This window comes from Leopardus geoffroyi, chromosome A1 (genome assembly GCF_018350155.1).
Source record: "Leopardus geoffroyi isolate Oge1 chromosome A1, O.geoffroyi_Oge1_pat1.0, whole genome shotgun sequence".
In the NCBI taxonomy this organism is placed as follows: domain Eukaryota; kingdom Metazoa; phylum Chordata; class Mammalia; order Carnivora; family Felidae; genus Leopardus; species Leopardus geoffroyi.
In genome coordinates this window covers 88,424,655-88,447,607 of record NC_059326.1, presented here as the reverse complement: position 1 = coordinate 88,447,607, position 22,953 = coordinate 88,424,655, and the positions used below count along the sequence as shown (strand labels likewise).

The window sequence follows — 22,953 nt, the reverse complement described above, 5'->3', positions numbered from 1 at the left end:
AGACCCTACATGACCGGCCACCTTGTCCTCCCTTCTTGTCATCCTCTTGTATCTACGTACCCCAGACTTGTTGGCCTCTTTGTCTTTCCTTCCTTGGAAGCACCAAGTTTGCCCTAACTCAGTGCCTCTGTACTCACTGCTGTCTCTGCTTGCAGGGCTCCTCCCCTAGATCTTTGCACAGTTGGCTTTTTTTTTTTCAAGTTTTATTTATGCATTTTTTAGTAATCACTACACCTAGAATGGGGCTCAAACTTGCAACCCTGAGATCAAGAGCTGGATGCTTTTCTGACTGAGCCAGCCAGGCACCCCTGAACAGTTGGAATTTTTTTTTTTTGTCACTTAGGGTTCATTAAAATGTCACCCTCTCTTCTAGGGCCTTCTTTGGTCTCCATCCATACCCTACCCTACACTTTCCCAGGATAGTCCCTGTCAATTCACAGTATTGAATTTATCTTGTTCACTTATTTGTTCTCTTGTTTATTTCTGCTCTGCATCTAGAGTACAAATTTCCTGAGAGCAGGACCTTTATCTGTCTTGCTTTTCACTGTACTGGTGCCTAGAAAATGCCTTGCATAAAAGGAAGAAGCAAAACATTATTTGTTGAATGGATGATGAATCATTTGTTCACCAAAGGAGGGGAGGGATGAATAGGTGGAGCAAAGAGGATTTGTAGGGCAATGAGACTACTCTGCATGATATAATGATGGATACGTGTCACTCCACATTTGTCCAAACCCATCGACTGTACAACAGAGGCGTGACCCTTACTGTAAACTGGACTTGGGATTATCATGATGTGCCAGTGTGGGTTCAACATTGTAACATGCTCCTGTCTCATGTGGGATGTGGGGGGCAGGGGTATATGGGCACTCTGTACATTCCTCTCAAAATCTCTGTGAACCTAAGACTGCTCTAAAAAATAAAGGTGTTTTTTTTCTTTTTTTTTTTTAATAGTGCACATCCATTGGGAAGAAATCTGAACAATACAGACGTACATATAAAATCCAGAGGATTATATCCACACCTCCTGTACCCCAAGCCCTTTTTGTTTATATTTGCCCCTCCTGTGTTAACTGTATGGGTGGCTGTGGTGCCTTTCTTGGGAAATATGAGATTGAGAGGCAGAATGGGGAAACTGGGAGCTCTGCATTCGACCTAGGGTGCCTGAGTTGCCTCTCAGACCGATAAGTAGGAAGCTGGCTGTCCATGTCTGGAACCGGGGTAAGGGCCAAGCTGGGAGACAAGATTGGGAGGTAACTCATTGTTGTTACTTCAGGCTATGGGACTGGGAGAGGTCCATACACAGCCTGTAGACAGAATACAAGTGAGGAGAGTCTAGAGTGTCAGCGTTAGAGATCAAAGGGAGAAGCTGTTGCATCCACATGACTCCTGAAACAGAATGCTACGGGCACCAGTGACAGTCACAACAAAGTTTATTACAATGAGAGGCAAGGCCGATGGATCGGGACCAACACTCTTGATAAGAGTGCGGCCCTGAACAGCCAGGGTACAGAGTTTTTATAGCCGATCACATCGTTTTACCATCACCCGGGAACAGAACAAAGAAACAGTTCCCAGATGAGTTAGAAACAGTTGCCAGATGAGTTAGAAACAGTTGCCTAATGAGGTGTTTATTTTAGACCTTCTGCCTCTAAGTTGCAACCAGTGGATCTCCTTGACCCTGCCTCTGATGCTCTTTTCTTTGAACTTTTGTTTCCTTAATTGGTGAAGCCTAATTTACAAGAGTATGAAGCGTAATTTACAAGAGTAAAGCAAGGCTGTTATCTTTTAACCTTCAGTGTCAACACAAAGCTGTTATTTTTCAAGCTAAGCATTAGCCCTACACTACAATTTACCCCTTACATTTCCCCCTTTTCTTGTCAGTGAATCAATCCCTTGATTCACCATTAGGAACTAAGGGGACATAATTGGACCTAATCATCATAATTTTTATTTTACCAACTCGCCTCTTGACATACTGTACTAACCAATTGATAATGCATGGGCTAATAGTTAACCTGAGAAGTAACAATAGCAGTGGCCCAGCTATGGCGGTGAGCAGTGATGTGAGCCAGGGGGACCAAGAGGATAAACTCTGATACCAATTATTGCTGGCCTCCCTGGCACATTCCCTGGTCCTAAGATTATCCCTGACCAAACTGAGAGTGTCTTGGATTACTCCGGAATTGTTGGCATAAAAATAGCACATTTCCCTGAGGGCCACGAAGAGGCCCCTTTCCTTCATGAAGAGTAAATTAAGTCCTCTTCTGTTTTGTAATACAACCTCGGCTAAAGAGTCTACTTGGTGTTCCAGCCGAGAAATTGAAGTTTCCAAGTAGCCTAGGTCTCGTCTACTTGCTCGCTTACAGTTTTGAAATTTTGGTCCCCCATGAGTCCCCCACCAAGTCACATAAATCAAACAAAAAACAAGGCACAGTGGAAGAGGTATTAGATGCTATCACCTTCCCTGTGACAGTGTCCCTGAATTCCCATTGGTATGGCCAAAAAGATAGGGGATGCAATTCCGTACAGTCCCCCACACTTATCATCATACAAACCCAGACAATTATTATTATGCCCACAACAGTCTTATCTTTAAAGGATCCTCTGGGTGACTTTGGACCTTCCATTGCCATTTGTTATCTGGATCTCTATCAGTCTGGGGTGTTGCCACCTTCAGGCAGTTTTTCTTAACCTGAGAGTGATGAATCCAGGTTCGGACACCATCTACCTTCACGGCCGTGGGCATAGTCAGAATCACCGTGTGTGGTCCTTTCTAGCACGGCTCCAGGGTTTTAGGCTTGTACCTCTTGACCTAGACTAAGTCTCCTGGTTGAAAGGCTGGGGAAGAACAGGAGGATGAGTGAAGGCTTCTTTCAAGGCCCTGGTTATTTCCTTTCATACATGTTGCAGGGCCATGAGTGAAGCCAGCAAGTGGTTCTGTTCCAACTGTTCCATTATGTTGTCTCCTAGCCTTGGCAGGATAGGTGGATGTCTGCCAAATAAAATTTCAAAAGGGGAAAATCCCTTGACAAATGGAGTACAACGCACTCGCAAAAGGGAAAAAGGCATGACATCAACCCAATTTTCGCCTGTCTCAGGGACAATTTGATTAAGGTCTCTTTTACAGTCTGATTCATCCTTTCTACTTGACCTGAGGTCTGGGGTCTATATGTACAATGTAATCTCTAATCTATTCCCAATGCCCGGGCTAGACCCTGGGACACCTGTGCCGTGAAGGCCAGGCCATTGTCTGATCCTATGCTCAGAGGCAGCCCGAATCTAGGAATTATTTCATTTAATAATTTCTTAACTGTCACCTGAGCCGTTTCTGATTTAGTGGGGAATGCCTCGACCAACCCGGAGAAGGTGTCTACAAAAACGAGCAGGTATTTATATTCGTATTTCCCTGGTTTAATCTCAGTAAAATCTACTTCCCAAAAGTGGCCTGGCTCAATTCCTCTATCTCTTTTAGCTTCTGAAACCTTCCTGTTTGCACCCTGATTTACTTGGGCGCAACTTACACACCTTTCAACCATCTCTTCAATCTCTTTTCCCAGCCCTTGCGCCCTGAACTTTTTACGCACTAATTCCACCATCTTTGTTTTTCCTAGATGAGTCCCTTGGTGGAGCTGACACACCATGTGCTGCCCGAGTGCCGTAGGTAAGAGTATCTTACCTTCAGGATCCTGAAACCACTTTTGTCCTGGCATCTTACTTCCCCCTTTTCTGGAAATCCACTCCAAATCTTTAGGAGTGTAATTGGGCTCTGGTGGAAGCAAGGGCTCTGTCAAGATCGGTAGCTCCAAGGCACTTTCACTTTTAGTTAGGGCAGCTTCTCGGGCTGCTGCATCAGCCAGGCGGTTTCCGATTGCCTCTAGGGTGTTGCCTTTTTGGTGTCCTGGGCAGTGAATGATTGCCAGCCTTGCCTTCTGCTGTGAGGAGACCGTGCTCTTGATAAATGGATCCATGTACATGCGCAATTGCAAAAGCATAGCGGCTGTCCGTATAAATGTTAACTGACTTGTTTCTTCTGAGTTTTAGGGCTTTTGTTAGTGCGATGAGCTCTGCGTGTTGGGCTGAAGTTCCTGGGGGAAGGGTCTGTTGCCATAAAATTTCATGATCTGTCATCACTGCAGCACCGGCATGCCTTTGCCCTTGAAACACAAAACTACTGCCGTCTGAAAACATGCTGATATCAGGGTCCTGTAAGGGAATGTCCGTAAGATCAGAGCGGAGGGACGAGATCATTGCCAAGGTTTCTGGGCAAAAGTGCAGAGGGGGATTCTGTCCTTCGGGTAGCAAAGTGGCTGGGTTTAAGGTGGTGGGGGCACAAAAATGTATTCGGGGCTGGTTGAGTAGCAATGCTTGATATTGGGTAATCTGAGCATTTGACAGCCATCGCTCTGGGGGAGCCCGCAGTAAAGTTTCCACTTCATGGGGCCCCATGACAGACAATGCTTGCCCCAAGGTTAGTTTGTCTGCATCTTTAACTAGAAGTGCGGTGGCGGCAATTTGTTGAATGCATGGGGGCCACCCGGAAGCAACTGGGTCCAGCCGTTTGGATAAATAAGCGCCAAGGTCCCAGGCACTGAGTCAGAACTCCCTTGGTTATTCCACCTTTAGTGAATTTCAAAGAAGCCGTTAGTTTATGCAGTAGGTCTCTACCTAGTAATCCAGGGTAGGGGCATTCAGGCATGATTAGGAAAGAATGTGTAATAGTTTTACGGCCTAAATCTACTTGTCGTTCAGTGGTCCATTTACAAGTCTGGGACCCAGTTGCTCCTTGTACCAGGGTTGCCCCTTGCCTGGTGGGGCCAGGATCTTGTTTTAGAACTGAAAATGTTGCCCCAGTGTCCACCAAGAAGGTCTTAGTTTGGCCCCCTATATTAACAGTAACCAACAGCTCAGAAGGGGCCACCAAGCTGTGGCCCCATCAGTCGTAATTGACTCCCATCACAGATACCTGGGGTGGCTGAGTTTTGCGTTGGGCTAAGTTGGGGCAATCCTTTTTCCAGTGTCCCTCTTGTTTGCAGTATGCACACTGGTTTTTTCCTAGTGACACTTTAACCCTTTGTTTATCTTTTTTCTTTTGCCCAGACCAGAATTCTTTGGGCGTTCCAGGTCCTCTTCCCTCACGGGCATCCAGGACGGCTGCCACCACCCTGCTTAATTTTTTTGTCTGTCTTTCTTCCTGAGAATCCCTATTGTTGAAAACCTTTTGGGCTATTTCAACTAACTCAGATAAATTTTTTCCTTCAAACCCATCTAATTTTTGTAACTTTTTCCGAATGTCTGGGGCTGCCTGTGAGACAAAAGCCAGATTTAATGCCCTTCTGTTTTCAGGTGCCTCAGGGTCAATAGGGGTAAAGGTGCGGTATGCCTCCATGAGCCTTTCTAAGAAGGCTGAGGGGCTTTCCTCAGCTCCCTGAATTACTTCTGTTACCTTAGACATGTTTGTGGGCCAGCGGGCGGCTGCTCAGAGACCTCCCAGTAGAGTCTGGCGAAATAGGGTTAATGATTGCCTACCGTGAGGAGTGTTTGGGTCCCAATTCTCAGGATGCGAGGAAGGAAAAACTTCCTCCAGCACAGCAGGATCCACGGTGGGTTGCCCGTTTGGCCCCATCACTAATTTCTGGGCCTCACGACGGATCTTATCTCGCTCCTCAGTGGTGAAGAGAACCTGCAAGAGCTGCTGGCAGTCATCCCAGGTTGGCTGGTGGGTCACAAATATGGTTTCAAGAAGAGAAATTAATACTTGGGGTTTCTCTGAGAATGAGGGGTTTTGAAGCTTCCAATTATAAAGGTCGCTAGTGGAGAAGGGTACATAAGTCATAAAGGGTCAGACTTCACCCTGCAGGGGTGGCCCTGGACGAAGGGGTAGGGCAGTGGGAGGGGGATGAAAGGGAGTTCCTGACCGGGTATGAGATGGGCTCAGGGGAGTGTCCTGACTCAGGCTTGCCTCCTGATCTGAAGCATCCTGACTTGTATTTTTTGAGGGAGAACTATAGGGCGGTGGGCGGTAAGTTTCTTCTTCTTCCTCTGGTGCAGGTGATAGAGGGGGCAGCGGCTTAGTCCCGTCAAGATTCTTATTTTGAGCTCCAGATGGGCTGCCTTTGAGTGGTAAAGCCTGTACTTTAGGGAGGCAAGGGGAAAGGGGAAGGAGAAGTTTTAACCAATCTGGAGGGTTTTCGATGAAGGTCCTCCATGCCCCAATATATGGGATTTGGTCTTCGTGCCTAGAAAAGACAATATCATGAACCTTATATATCAATGTAAGGTCAAAGGTCCCCTGTGGAGGCCATTCCACCTGAAAGCTGGTCCATTCCACCTCGCAGAGAGTTCGAAGGACTGACTTCTTAACGTGGAGGCCGAAAACTGAGGCAGCGCTCCTATAGTCCTGGAAATGGGTTAGTATGAGACTCAGAGGGGTGGGGGTACTCTGATTTTGACCCATGACAAAGATAGGCAGAACTGACAAGGACACACAGACAGTCAACAGGAAGAAGACAATTAAGACACGAAGAAAACACAAGTTTGAGATCTCTAGGCCAGTAGGCCGTGGCAGCCACCTGAAAATAGGATCCTTCTTGACAAAAACCAAACCAAATGGGGTCCACCAGCGTCCCCAAGAATTCCTTACCTCTCCCAATCCCGAGCTTCTTCCCAGGGGTCAGCAGTGCAATCCGCAGAAAGGGCCCTGTTTCAGACCTTTAACTTTCCCGCAGAACAATCCAAGGAAAGGGCCCTGTTTCAGACCTTTAACTTTCCCGGCCAATGCACCAAATGTTGCATCCACACGACTCCTGAAACAGAATGCTACGGGCACCAGTGACAGTCACAACAAAGTTTATTACAATGAGAGGCAAGGCCGACCGATAGGGACCAACACTCTTGATAAGAGTGCGGCCCCGATCAGCCGGGGTACAGAGTTTTTAAAACCGATCACATCGTTTTATCATCACCTGGGAACAGAACAAAGAAACAGTTTCCAGATGAGTTAGAAACAGTTGCCTAATGAGGTGTTTACTTTAGACTTTCTGCCTCTAAGTTGCAACCAGTGGATCTCCTTGACCTTGCCTCTGATGCTCTTTTCTTTGAACTTTTGTTCCTTTAATTGGTGAAGCCTAATTTACAAGAGTATGAGGCGTAATTTATAAGAGTAAAGCAAGGCTGTTATCTCTTAACCTTCAATGTCAACACAAAGCTGTTATTTTTCAAGCTAAGCATCAGCCCTACACTACAATTTAACCCTTACAGCATGTCTCAACCTTTGTATCCCATCAGCAGCACATGAAAGCATGTTCCCCACCTCCAGAGTGGGTCATTCCCTGTGATGGGATAGAACATGGGCACCTGCATTTTCATCCAGCTGTTTCCCAGGACCTCCACGTTGACCCAGGGCCATCTCACCCCTCAGCAGTGGCCACAACCTCACTCACCTCCAGGCCCGCTGTGTCCACTTCACTCTGACATCACACCAGAAATTATAGGAACAATTTTCATATGGTTTCCTCACATCTTTTTGGTAACCTGAAATCTTCAATTAGAGAGAATTTAAGGCTTAAGTTAAATTATCTACTGCATATCTGGATCATTTCCAATAACATGAAATAATGAAACTTTCATTATTGAAGACAGGTTTACCTACTTTTGGCTTCATCAATACAGAGAAACTAAAGATAAATTTGGGTCTCTTAGTAAACATGTCTTGTGCTTTAATGAAAGATTGTACTGAAGAAGCACACGTTTCTAGGATTCAGGAAATATATTCAAAAAATTTCCCTTCGAACAGGTGCAGCCCATAGTTCGTAATTGCTTACCACTTCGTTCTGTTAGGAATTAAGGGTTAAGAATTCTATATCCGGTTGAAGCTACTAGAATGAATAAAGAAGGCATCTCTCCTTGCAGAAAAGTAGGATGAATGCTTTAGTTAAAGAAAAGCAAAGGATATCATTGTATGTTGAAGAAAAGAAAAAAAGCAATTGTTTCCTAAAATGAGGCTGATTATTTAAAGAGGGAAAACTTAGGAAAAATCTGAATTTAAAAACATTGTAGAAGTGTTGTGGAAAAGGAATCTTTCAGAACAAATTTTAGTGTGTGGTCAAGCTGGTTAAGATCAAAACGAATTTATTCTTTCTCCTATAAAAACGGAGATGTTCAACTAATTAGCCTATTTAATCATGTCAAATTATACAGGAAGTATCATAAAACAGGTGACTCTAATCCTTCCTAGATTTTATTTATGTGGATAAGTGCTATTAATAACAACATCCCAGAAACTGTATGCAATTCTTAGAGATATAATACCTCCTCATGTATTGTTAACACCTGTAATTCTAGTTACTGTCTTAAAAATATTTGCAGTAACCAAATTTCTTCAATTGACCTGTAATTAACTCTAATCAAACCTTTAACCACACCAATGTTAAGTCGTTTACAATTCACAATTATTCTTTGACTCAGAACCTTTCATAAAAGTGTTCCTGCAAAAATGCTTCATTCTCAAGAAGTTTCATGAAAAAGATTCTAGAGAACAGATTTCTGTTAATTTTAAGGTCAAAACTGAACTGGGTAAAACATTCCAGATCTAATTTAAAATTTTTAAGTGCAAAATTTAATTACATGAATGAATAAACTAAGGTTGATTAGAATTCTTATGACTTCTTGGTAATATTGCTGGCTCCTTGATATTTTGTTTCCAGATACAAGGACATCTTTCCCTGTGAGCCTCACGTCACTTTCCCCTGCTCCAGTTTCTCACCTGGGACAGGAAGTCGACCACAAGGAGTAAGGCCCTGCCCTGAGAGAGGATGTGCATCTGCTGGTCCCTCCACAGAGGGATCCAAGATGCCCCACGGAGGATGAGGGCAGGAGAGTGGGGGTGAGAGCTGCCTGGTGATTGGACATGCAAGCCTGAATAAGCTGGGAGCCACCTTGTGATTGGTCAATGAACAGAGGGACCGTGATGACAGTCACCTGTTGATTGGACACATGAGCTAGTCTTTGCTGAGAGCCACCTGCTGACTGAACACATGAGAGGGACCATGCTGAGAGACACGTGGGGATTGGACACATAAGAGGGACCATGCTGAGAGCCCTCTGGTTATTGGTCACATGAGCGAGACCATGCTGAGGGCAGCTTGGTGATTGGACACAGGAGGGAGACTGCAGTGAGAGCTGCTTTCTGATTGGCCATTTGTGTGAGGCCATGATGTAAGCTGCCTGGTGGTTGGGCACAGAAGTGAGCCCACAGTGAGAGTCGTCTGCTGATTGTCCACAAACTGAGGTGAGTGGGTAGCCATCTGGTGATTGACCCTGTAGGCCATCTGGTGCTGAAAGCTACCTGGTGATTGGACGGAGATAGGAGTGAGACTGTACTGAGAGGAGCCTGGTGTTTGCATACAGGGTGCTGTGGTTATGTTAGGAGGGTCAGGACTTTATAAAATCCAGGCACCCATAGGATTCCACTCCCCTCCCCTTCCCCTTGCCAATGGCTCCTGACCGCAAATGCAGCAAGGGGCAGTCCCCAACCTGCCCTCAGGGAGCCATGGACACCAGCCCACCTTCCTTCTTTAATTCCACAGTTTCCATACCAGACTCCCTGCTCAGCAAAGGGAAACTTCCAGTGCACACAGAAGGACCCCTGTACCTCTGTGCCCCTGCAGACCTCCACACAACAAGGTCAACTGCCTACCCCTATGCCACCCTCTAAGACCCACCAACATGCATAGTTAGAATCCAGCCCCGGGCTTTATCTTGCTATTCCCAGAGACCTCCTCAGCTTGTGCAACTCAGCGTCACTGCCTGGTCCAGGGAGCTGGCTGTAGGAGTCCCCAACCATCCCACCCAATGCTGCCTTCCAAGAATGTGAGCCCAGAAGTTGCAAGCAGTGAGGACAGGGGCCTTAGAAACCTCCCACTGCCTCTTGCCAACCCTGGCCATGACCAGGTTCTTGTCCCCCAAGTGGTTCCACCATTGCCAGAAAGGGACAAACTGGTCCCAGGGCCCCTTCTACCCTAAGACATTCAGTGACTCTGTAAGAAACATGAAAAGTCAGGACACAGAGAAGGAAGAACAACCCAAACCCAGAAAAGTGGAGCATCTGTACACAGACATGAGAATTTGAGGCTACTTCCCAGATAAAAATTCCCCCTCCAGCAGAGTGTCAGGTGTGGGATGTATTATGCCCAGAATTCGTGACCCCCAAAGACCACCAGGGAGCCGAGTCTGATGCAAAAGCAAAGAGCCTTTATTCGAGCTAGCTCAAGCTCAATCCCCTACCTGCACCAATGCAGCAGTGAGATGCCAGAGAGAGAGCGAGTTTCAAAAGCACAAAGGTTTTATAGGGATCCAGGGACAGTTGGTGGGGTGATGGTCGTGGCCTCAGCCGATTGGCTGGGGAAGGGTCAGAGTCCCATTGCGCAGGTTGCCGGGCGTGGTTTGAACAGGAAGTTTGAATGGGTGAGCGGGAAGTTATTCAACGGGAGGAGGCGTGGTCTGAGGTTTGAGCGGGAATTTCTTTCTGCGGTTTTCCCGGAAAGGGGGCCATGTTGGGGACATAGTCACTCAAGATGGAGGACACAGAACAAAATGGAGTCAGCTGGACTAGATCCGCTCTTTCAGGGTGGTAAGGAAGGTAGAGGTTGTTCCCTCTCACATGTCAGTGATTCATGGCTAGATGCCAAGACCTGGCTGCTTGCAGCCATTCAGAGTACAGTGCCAACACTGGGTCACTGTGCCCAGGTTCTGATGGATCCATGACCTACAGGTCTGAGGCCAACTTCAGCCTGATGTCCTGGTAACACACCACTTGGGGAGCCTTTATCATTTGGGGAGTTCTCTCCTGAGTGAAAAAAAGGCTGCCATGACTAAGGACCAGAGAAAGGCCTGCAGCTCAGAAGCTGTCCTTAGGAATGAAAGCCATAGAAACAGCTTTGAGAGAATTGATTGAAAGCCCAGATTTATACAAATGGCTTTTAACATAGGCAGGGAGACAGGGATAGTAATAAATAACTCTCCAAAAAAGTCTCAGCTAAAGAATTCCCTCACAGTGTGTGTGAAAGCACATCAAAGTAAGAAAAATATGCTTTTTAAATTCACGTACCTGAAGGACAAGACTGAAAGACAATGCCAGAGGGCTCCCTGGACATGGTCCAACAGGAGGAGGAGGGGGCTGATACAAAAGGAGGAGTCCCAGCCCCTGAGAGCAGAGAAGTCATAGGCTGAGCTCCTCCAGTCTGAGAGGTCTTCCACATTGGAGATGGAGATGTCAGGGGCAGGTTAGGTCTTTGAGCTTCAAAGATTCTTTTTCCAAATTCAGTGCTTCCTTGGAATTTTTGCCTTCCATGCCACATTTTCAAAGGAGAGAGGTCACCACACATTACTATCCCAGGAGGACATAGAAGGGAAGCTGGGCTGTTGTGTGAGTCAGATCCTAGAGTGGGAGTGTCATGACATTCAAGGTGTCTACCAGCTTTAAATAAATAGTTGTGTTGGAATGCAAAAGAAGAGTTTCCTGGTGTTTGTGATGCACAGCTCATGATCATAGTTACCACTGCACCACACTACTAACTGCATTCTCCAAAGGGTGAGCAGGGGTCTCCATGGCTCTGAGAAAGTACAACCTGCCCATCTTAGTCAACATTTTTCACATACATTGGCTCCTCTAGAACTCAAGGCCAGCTGCTGAGGTGAGTTCCATTCTGATAGAAAAATGGAAGCAGTGTCTACACACAGCTATTTCTGAATAGACCATTTCTGACCTACGACCTCACAACCACTTTGTGGCAAAACTTGGCTCCAAACTCTGGATCCTTAAAGTTTCTGTTTGTAACAATGTCATTCACATCCCATTGACAAAAGCAAGTCATATATCCAAACCCATTTGAAAAGAAAAGTAAATGTGGTCCACGGGGAGGGCCATGTCCAGGAAAGAAAGGTGAAAACTTGGGGGCAAACAAGAGAATTTACCTTACTCTTCTAGTCTATAATCCCCTAAAGGGAATTATCTTATTTATTCTGTTTTTTTCCAGTGCCCAGAACCATGTCTGGCATTAATAAATAAAGTCAAGAACATTTTTCTTTTTTTTTTTAATTTAAATTTTACTTAGCCAAAATGCATTGCAATATTGGTTTCAGGAATAGAATTTAGTGATTCAACACTTACATACAATACCAAGTCCTCATCACAAGTGCTGTCCTTAGTGCCCATCACCCATCTAGCTTATCTCCCACCCACCTCCATCCATCAACCCTCAGTTGGTTCTCTATAATGAAGAGTCTCTAGTGATTTGTTTCCCTCTCTCCTCTTCCCCCCTTCCCATATGATCATCTGTTTTGTTTCCTAAATTCCACCTATGAGTGTAATCATATGGTATTTGTTTTTCTCTGATTGACATGTCTCACTTAACATAATGCCTTCTAGCTCCATAATGCATTCGTTGTAAGAATCTTGAAGGAAAGAATGTGAGCAGCTTTCGTTTAGATATGGTTATGATTCTATTTCTTCCCATTTTGAATCCAGAAGGATTTAGATTTCAGGAAAGCATGTATATAGCCCACAATTTGTGGCAATAACATCCATAATAGTAAAAATAAAAATAGCATTTCTTGAGTGCTTACCATGTGCTAAAAACACTGCTAAGGATTTTAGGTTTGTTATGTCATTTTAATCTTCAAGCAAATTTATGAGGTAGGCATTGCTCTCTCCATGTTGTAGATGACACGACTGAGAATCAGAGAGGTTCAATAATTCATTCAGTGTCACATAGCTAGAAGGCAGTGGAGCTATGATGTGAACCCAGGCTCAGTAGGCTCTATAGCCTCCTACTATGCATCATGCTATATCACCTCTATATGTTAAGTGAAGCCCAAGCAATGTCATTTTTCTTATCTATAAAACAGGGATAAACAAGAAATGGCCACTTTGTAGAATTGTTAGAAGGTTAACAGAAAATTTCTATATCAATTCCTTGATCCGGTGAAGCTTACACTGTGGACACTTAACAAATATGCCCTTTTGTTCATGTCCATTTCACATCTGACTCCTGCTCCCAGATTTGATGGAAATTCTCTTCAGGGTGTGATGCTCATAACCCACATTATAGCTTTGTTAAACCTTTAGTACTCAACTTCTAAAACATACATAGGTCCTCTATTGACATTTTCTCCAAAAATCAAACTATTAGCAGTGGGGTTCTAAAACCCTTGGGAAGGTCCAACTCTTAGTATTTCTCTTGGATGCTAAATTATTCATGAACCTTGATGGATTCTGAAGTTAGCTTCCTCCAAAGGAGGAGGATTGATAGAGGAGGCTGGAGTCAGTCACTTTCACATCTCAGGTGATTAGATTGACAGAAAGCAAGCAATTGGCACAGGTAAAGTTGCCAAAGTGACCTGTGAGGTGCGAAGGCCAGGAAGAGGGTGGGTCTTCTCAAACTCTGCTCAGAAATTTCAGACATCAAGGGTGGGAGGAGCATTTTGTGTCTGCAAAAACAAGGGTCATTTGTTTTGGAAATCACTGTGTTGGACAAGAGGAAGAAGAAACATTTAATAACTACCTACTGTGTGCCAGTCACCTTAGATATGTAATCCTATTGGATCCTCAAAAAACAAAGAAAAAGTCTGTTTCACAGACAGGAAACTGGGACTCTGACAAGTGAAATAACTTGAGCAAGTTTATGAAGTGAGTCGGGGTTCCAAGATAGGGACCTAACTCACCTAACTAAAGGTGAGGAGGTAAACTCACTTCCTCCATGGACACAACACATTTACATCTATTTATAGAGAAGTTCCTCCTGAAGAGGAGGTGAGGACCCTCCATATATATTCTGTACAAGGAAAGGTAGACAGCACAGACAGAGGCAAGAGAGACAGAGACCCAGTAACACAGGGGACCCCACTTCCAGCCTACAGACCATGGTGTGGAGTGATAGTTCTATGGGGCTGTAACAGATTTGTCTGCCCTGGGACACAGATAAGGAGCTGCATTTGAAAAGAGAAACCAGAAGGCAAAAGATCCACTGCTAGAACTCCCACAAATGGGGGGAGAACTGCTGGATTTCTTTCTTTGTGGAGGGGCTGACAAGCGCCTGGTTCATATGCCTCTCCACCTTAATAAGCATGAATACCAGCACCCCATGCATTCTGCCTCCACCCTCGCACTGTTCCAGACACCGCTGAGCCCACATTCCCTGGGTATCACCCCCATTTCCCTCACAGTCCCACTCCCACCTCCTCCCCCTGCACCCTCACAACTCTGCATTCCCCACTTGCACTGCCCCATTGCATCCCAAGTCTCCCCTTCCCATCACCCCTACTCTTCCCCCACTCCTTCCTTCCCACCCTCCCAATTCCCTTATCTACACCTCCACACACCCATATTCCCTCTCCAGCATAGCTCCACTCCTGTCTCCACACCCTCGTGTTCCATTGGTCACACCTCATCCATGGCCTGGTTGGGTTTCCCCATGCACCCATGTGCCCACAGTCCCTCTCTGGCATCCCTCACTTCTTCTTATACCCCCACGTCCCCTTCACCTTATCCTTGCACTCCCACTCCTCCGCCCCAGCATTCCCACTTCTTTCCCCACGCACACTCCCATGTCTCCAGCTCCACCTGCACAGGAGTGCCCACTGAGCATCCCCCCTGCACCCTGGTCTCCCCACCCCTGAGGCAGGAGGAGCACCACCAAAGATGAACTGATCATCCCTGACCTCCACCTCCTCATGCTGCAGCCCCAAGACCAGGAATCAGGCACGCTGGAGAAATTCTAGTTGGAAAAAGAGTCGCAAGACTCAGAAAGTGGGTTTCCAGGCACTTCATGAGGTCATACAAGTGTCACCACATCAGTCCAACCAGTTCAAAGCTTGTGGTCTCTCATACTACATGACAAGTTAGAAAGGCCATCTTTGCCTTAGAAGCCAATGGTTTTCCAGCAGTGCGAATGTGGGAGAATTCAGAACAAAGTCTTGTAGGAATGCTAACAATTAGATTTCATAAATCCACTACATAGATACTATCTGTCATTCATGGTACACACTTATGAATTAGAGGAACATGAAATGGAAACATGGAGGGAGTTTATTTACAAGAAACATTGACCTTCAGTGAATACAGCTCCAGATGCAAGCCTCTTTCATGCTGTATATTTGTTGATTAAAAATGAAAATCCACACATTGCAAGTTGTTGATCCTCTAAGTGGGAATGCTCTTCCTATGCTTACCCACAAATGGATTCTCAAGTTCATCAGGTTTGCATGTCTGATATACCAAAGCCTGCCTTTGTGAAGCAGGACCCAGAAGCTCTTGCACTTGGGACCCACCACAACATCACCTTCATCCACCCGTACACTCCCTTCAGTAGAGACTTGAACATCTGTGTAGAAAAACAAGTATCAGGCTTGTCTATATTGCATGAGTCAGGGAAAGGTGTAGATATTTGCTCCAAATCTGATGTAATTAACCTTGCTGCTAAAAAAACAAAACAAAACAAAACAAAACAACTTACACTAACCTAGATATAACAGTGTCCCAGGCCATTTAGCACTTCTCACAGTACTTCGTGTTTATTGGTAGTTACAGTAATCTGGAGAAGTATCCTGGACAGCATATAGTGGGCTGAGGTGCATGGGATGCTGGGAGTGAATGAGGCAGATAGCATCATGGGTATCATTTCCCTATCAAATATTCTACAGATTCTGATACACCTGCAGGTGACAAAAAAAGGATACAGAAAATGAATGGCCACTGAAATGCAGAATCCCTTGTAGGAAAGCTTGAACAAAGATTTTGGGTCTCATTAAAAATGTGTATCAGGAAAAAAAAATGTATATCACGGATTGGTGATGGGTATTTTTTTCCAGTGATGCTGAATTGTGCATAAGAAATGTATTTTATGTGCTTGAAGATTCAGGCTTGCATTAAAAGAGTATTTTCAGACCTTCTTCAGAACAATTTCTGATGTTGTATGTTATCAAAATACACTGTGTCCTGGAATTTTTGTTATTTTTCATCTCTAAGAATTCACTGGTCTGTAATAGGTAATGTGACATAAGGGGAGCACATGGCCTATTGAGAACTACTGCCTATGTCAGAACATGCAGTATGTCATCGCTGTGACATTGCAGCATGAGCCACATGGTGGTGAGGTGTGAAATTCTTTGAAACTTTTCCAAATCAGTTTATTTTATTTTATTTTATTTTATTTTATTTTATTTTATTTTATTTTATTTTTTCATTTCATTTCATTTAAGTTTAGTTTTTAAACGTTTATTTATTTTTGAGAGAGAGAAAGTGTGCACAGTGTGCATAGGGAACGAGAAGAGAGATAGGGAGACAGAATTTGAAGCAAGCTTCAGACTCAGGGCCAGCAGAGAGCCCTACATGGGTCTCAAACTCAAGAACCATAAGATTATGACCTGAGCCGAAGTCAGGCGCTTAACCCACAACCCCTGACCTATCCAGGCACTCCACAAATTAGTTTCTTAGAATTAGTTTTTTAGAATTATAAAAGCAGCAAGGGAAAAAAGTCCTTAATCAACAAGGGAAGACAGATCAGGTTCACAACAGACCTATCCACAGAAACTTGGCAAGCCAGAAAACAGTGGCAGATATATACATTGTGCTGAATTGGAAAAATATGGAACCAAGAATTCTTTTTTTAAAGATGGATTAAACTTTTATTTACTTTTTAAAATATAATTTATTATCAATTTGGCTAACATACAGTATGTAATGTTTTTGGGGTAGATTTCCATGGTTCATAACTTGCATACCACACCCAGTGCTCATCCAAACAAGTGCCCTCCTCAATGCCCATCACCCATTTTCTCCTCTCCCCCACCCTGCCATCAACCCTCGGAGTGCTCTCTGTATTTGTGACTAGTTTTGTAACTACTTTTTTTCCCTCTGTTCTGTTTGAAACTTTTTTCCCCTTCACTTCCCCCATGGTCTTCTGTTAAGATTCTCAAGATCCACATTTGAGTACAAACATCTGTTATCTGTCTTTCTCTGACTGACTTTTTTCACTCAGCATAATACCTTCCAGTTACATCCAAACTGCTGCAAATGGCACGATTTTGCTTATAGCAGCACTTTCAACAATAGCCAAATTATGGAAAAAGCCTAAATATCCACCAACTAATGAATGGATATAGAAGATGTGGTTTATATATACAATGGAATACTACTTGGCAATGAGAAAGTATGAAGGCAACCAAGAATTCTTTATCCAGCAAGGCTGCATAAAAAATGGAAGGAGAGTGGGGCACCTGGGTGGCTCAATTGGTTAAGCATCTGACTTTAGCTCAGGTCATGATCTCCTGGTCTGTGAGTTAGAGTCCGATTTAGGCTCTGCACTTACAGCTCATAGCCTGGAGCCTGTTTCAGATTCTGTGTCTCCCTCTCTCTCTGCCCCTCCCCTGCTTGCTCTCTCTCTCTCTCAAAAATAAAGATTAATAACAACAATTTTTAATAAATAAATAGGAGAGATAAAATTTTCCCAAACAAAAACTAAAGGAGTTTGTGACCGCTGAATCAGGCCTGCAAGAAATTTTAAGGCAGACTCTTTGAAAGGCGAAAAGACAAAACAAAACAAAACAAACAAACCAAAAAAGGCCAAAAGCAACACAAACTAGAAGACCAGAGACATCACCCGAAACACCATCTACACAGGAAACACAATGCACTGAATTAATATATTTCAGGACTCACTCTAAATGTAAATGGATTAAATGCTCCAATCAAAGACATAGGGTATCAAAATGGATAAGACAACAAAACCCATCTCTATGCAGCCTACAAGAAACTCATTTTAGATCTAAATCCAGCTTCAGATTCAAAGTAAGGGGATGGAGAACCATCTAGCATGCTAATGGTGGTCAAAAGAAAGCTGAAGTAGCCATACATAGACAAACTAGATTTTAAAATAAATACTGTAAAAAGAGATGAAGAAGAGCATTACATCATAATTAAGGGGTCTATCCACCAAGAAGATCTAACAATTATAAACATTTTTGCACCAAATATGGAAGTACACAAATATATAAATCAATTAATCACAAACATACACAAACTCATTCATACCAATACCATAAGAGTAGAGGACTTCAACACCCCACTCACTACAATGGGCATATCCTCTAGGCAGAAAATCAACAAGGAAACAATGGCTTTGAATGACACACTGGACTGGATGGACTTAACATATCTATTCAGAACATTTCATCCTAAAGCAGCTGAATACACATTCTTCTTGAGAATACATGGAACATTATCCAGAATAGATCACATACCAGGTCACAAATTAGCTCTCACCAAGTACGAAAAGATCAAGATCATACATTACATATTTTCAGAACACAATGCTATGAAAATCAAAATGAACCACAAGAAAAAAATTATGAAGATGATGAATATTTGGAGATTACCCCCTACTAGAGAATGATTTGGTTAAAGAAGAAATTAAAGAGGAAATTAAAAGGTACATGGATACAAATGAAAAGGAAAACCCAATAGCTCAAAACCTCTTAGATGCAGGCAAGGCGATCATAAGAGGGAATTATAGCAATCCAGGTCTTCCTAAAGGTGAAAGAAAGGTCTCAAATATATAACCTAAACTTACACCTAAAGGAGCTGGGGAAAGAACAACAAATAAAGCCCACAAACAGCAGAAGAAGGGAAATAATAACGACTATAAGGAAAAAACAAACAATGATAATAATGAAATTTTTAAAAAAAACAGTAGGACAGATCAACCAGGATCTGGTTCTTTGAAAGAATTAACAAATTTGATAGCTGCTTAGCCAATTGATCGCAAAGAAAAACAGACTGACCCACAGAAATAAAATCAAGACTGAAAGAGGAGAGGGGAGGAGCCAAGATGGTGGAACAGCATGGAAGTTTTTTGTGTGTCTCATGTCCATGAAATGCAGCCAGACCAACACTAAACCATCTTACACACCTAGAAAACTGATTGGAGGATTAACAACAATCTGAACACCCTGAACCACAGAATTAAGGAGGTACACGGCATGAAGAGCTGAACTTGGGAGAGAAAGGCCGCAAAAGGTAGGGAACTGCTTTTGCAGGCAGAGAGGACAGAGACTGGGGAGGGGGGAAGAATACAGGAAAAGTACCCCTCCCCAAAAGCAGCTGCAGAGAAAGTAGAAAATCTGAAACAACCGCAGGACTAAACTAAAAAGGGAGAAAGGAGAAAGGAGAGAGGGTTTAAGTTCTATTAAGACTGTAAACAAGGGGAGTGCAAAGGCTGCAACTCGATACCTGGTGGTGCTCTGGTAGGAAGGGCCAATCCCCAGGAACAGAGTGGGGTCTGGAAGGTTCTCGGGCCACACAGGGAAAAGCGGTTCCACTGCTGGAAGGACATTTGGTAGAGACTGTTGAAGCTTCCTGGGCCCAGCAGACCCTGGAAGGCAGCCACATTCGCTGGTGCTGGGCAAGGTCATTGAGGGGGACGCCTGATGCCAGATGTGTGTTGTGATTTTCCATAATCCCTGAAACGTTGCTGCTACATTGTCTCGCAAACTTTTGTGGGGGGCAGGCTGGCACCTGGCTGCAGTCTCGGGGCACTGGCAACAGCAGGATCAATCGGGCATTCCTGGGTGCAACTGACATTTGGCCATTGCTCATTCAGCCATTGCTCAGTGAGACCCTCCCACAGAGGGGCAGAGCAGGTCAAAGCCACAGCCCTTCAGAAGTAAGGGCTGGGAAAACAGCTGCATCTGAGACAAAACTTGGGAGAGAGGTACTGTCTGGAGCCTGGTCACAGAGAGTGAAAAAGCAGGGAGTGGACAAGAGCTGAAGACAGAGAACAGGTGCACAATGGCTGATCTGGGAGAACAGACTGGGTAGCTGGGTGGCGCCATTTACACCGCTACCACACAAGCGCATACGAACCTACAGCATGGCAACAATCCACCCCAGTAGGCTAGCAGCGCCATCTAGTGGAGAGTGGAGCTGTTACACAGAACTCCTCCCAACTGGGCCAACTTAGCTCTTCAAGAACAAAAGCCTCACCTCCAGCTTAATTTATGGACTATAAAGAGCTACATAGACTGACCTCTAGGGGAAAACAAAGCAATTTCAGTCCTACTTCAATCTGTTAGCAGGTTCATCTATTCAATTTTTTTCTCTTTTTTTTCCTTTTCCTTTTTCTCTTTTTTATTTCTTTTCTTTTTCTTGAATGCAGAAAGAGAAAAACATAATTTTTACTTTAATTTATTTTAAAAATATTTTATTTAATTTTTATTACTATATTTTTTGCTTTTATGTACATGTTTTCAAATTCTATCTTATTCCCATCATTTTATTTTACTATACTACAGTGTATTCACTTTTTCAAATTTTCAAATGATTTTTTTTCCTTTTTTTCTTTTTTTATCTTTTTTCTTTTCATTTTTCTTAAACACAGAAAACAAAACACTCATATTTTACTTTTTATTAAAAAATATTTTTCTTTAACTTTTTTCCTACTATATTCTTTACTTTTGTGTATATTTTCTCAAATTCTATTTTACCCCCATCATCTCATTTGGTCTACTTCAGTGTATTCATTTTTTCAAATTCTCAAACAATTTCCTTTTTTTCTTCCCCCTCCTTTTTTTTTCTCTAATCTGTCAAACCAATTTCAACACCCAGATCAAAAAAACCTAGGATTGAGCATAATCTATTAGATTTTTGTGTGTGTGTTTAATTTTTAATGTTAATATTTTTGTAATTTGAATTTTTTTATATGAAATTTATTGTCAAATTGGTTTCCATACAACACCCAGTGCTCATCCCAAAAGGTGCCCTCCTCAATACCCATCACCCACCCTCTCCTCCCTCCCACCCCCCATCAACCCTCAGTTTGTTCTCAGTTTTTAACAGTCTCTTATGCTTTGGCTCTCTCCCACTCTAACCTCTTTTTTTTTTTTTTCTTTTTTCCTCCCCCTCCCCCATGGGTTCCTGTTAAGTTTCTCAGGATCCACATAAGAGTGAAACCATATGGTATCTGTCTTTCTCTGTATGGCTTATTTCACTTAGCATCACACTCTCCAGTTCCATCCACGTTGCTACAAAAGGCCATATTTCATTTTTTCTCATTGCCATGTAGTATTCCATTGTGTATATAAACCACAATTTCTTTATCCATTCATCAATTGATGGACATTTAGGCTCTTTCCATAATTTGGCTATTGTTGAGAGTGCTGCTATGAACATTGGGGTACAAGTGCCCCTATGCATCAGTACTCCTGTATCCCTTGGATAAATTCCTAGCAGTGCTATTGCTGGGTCATAGGGTAGGTCTATTTTTAATTTTCAGAGGAACCTCCACACTGCTTTCCAGAGCGGCTGCACCAATTTGCATTCCCACCAACAGTGCAAGAGGGTTCCCGTTTCTCCACATCCTCTCCAGCATCTATAGTCTCCTGATTTGTTCATTTTGGCCACTCTGACTGGCGTGCGGTGATACCTGAGTGTGGTTTTGATTTGTATTTCCCTGATAAGGAGCGACGCTGAACATCTTTTCATGTGCCTGTTGGCCATCCGGATGTCTTCTTTAGAGAAGTGTCTATTCAGGTTTTCTGCCCATTTCTTCACTGGGTTATTTGTTTTTCGGGTGTGGAGTTTGGTGAGCTCTTTATAGATTTTGGATACTAGCCCTTTGTCCGATATGTCATTTGCAAATATCTTTTCCCATTCTGTTGGTTGCCTTTTAGTTTTGTTGGTTGTTTCCTTTGCTGTGCAGAAGCTTTTTATCTTCATAAGGTCCCAGTAATTCACTTTTGCTTTTAATTCCCTTGCTTTTGGGGATGTGTCGGGTAAGAGATTGCTACGGCTGAGGTCAGAGAGGTCTTTTCCTGCTTTCTCCTCTAAGGTTTTGATGGTTTCCTGTCTCACATTCAGGTCCTTTATCCATCTTGAGTTTATTTTTGTGAATGGTGTGAGAAAGTGGTCTAGTTTCAACCTTCTGCATGTTGCTGTCCAGTTCTCCCAGCACCATTTGTTAAAGAGGCTGTCTTTTTTCCATTGGATGTTCTTTCCTGCTTTGTCAAAGATGAGTTGGCCATACGTGTGTGGGTCTAGTTCTGGGGTTTCTATTCTATTCCATTGGTCTATGTGTCTGTTTTTGTGCCAATACCATGCTGTCTTGATGATTACAGCTTTGTAGTAGAGGCTAAAGTCTGGGATTGTGATGCCTCCTGCTTTGGTCTTCTTCTTCAAAATTCCTTTGGCTATTCGGGGCCTTTTGTGGTTCCATATGAATTTTAGGATTGCTTATTCTAGTTTCGAGAAGAATGCTGGTGCAATTTTGATTGGGATTGCATTGAATGTGTAGATAGCTTTGGGTAGTATTGACATTTTGACAATATTTATTTTTCCAATCCATGAGCAGGGAATGTCTTTCCATTTCTTTAAATCTTCTTCAATTTCCTTCGTAAGCTTTCTAGTTTTCAGCATACAGATCCTTTACATCTTTGGTTAGATTTATTCCTAGGTATTTTATGCTTCTTGGTGCAATTGTGAATGGGATCAGTTTCTTTATTTGTCTTTCTGTTGCTTCATTGTTAGTGTATAAGAATGCAACTGATTTCTGTACATTGATTTTGTATCCTGCGACTTTGCTGAATTCATGTATCAATTCTAGCAGACTTTTGGTGGAGTCTATCGGATTTTCCATGTATAATATCATGTCATCTGCAAAAAGCGAAAGCTTGATTTCATCTTTGCCAATTTTGATGCCTTTGATTTCCTTTTGTTGTCTGATTGCTGACGCCAGAACTTCCAGCACTATGTTAAACAACAGCGGTGAGAGTGGGCATCCCTGTCGTGTTCCTGATCTCAGGGAAAAAGCTCTCAGTTTTTCCCCGTTGAGGATGATGTTAGCTGTGGGCTTTTCATAAATGGCTTTTATGATCTTTAAGTATGTTCCTTCTATCCCGACTTTC

The 22,953-nt window shown here is 43.4% G+C and overlaps 1 pseudogene; it reads left to right on the top strand.

Moving 5' to 3' along the window:
• The first annotated feature begins 2,048 nt into the window (after positions 1 to 2,048).
• LOC123578089 lies at positions 2,049 to 15,744 on the top strand (annotated as a pseudogene).
• Positions 15,745 to 22,953: the final 7,209 nt, after the last annotated feature.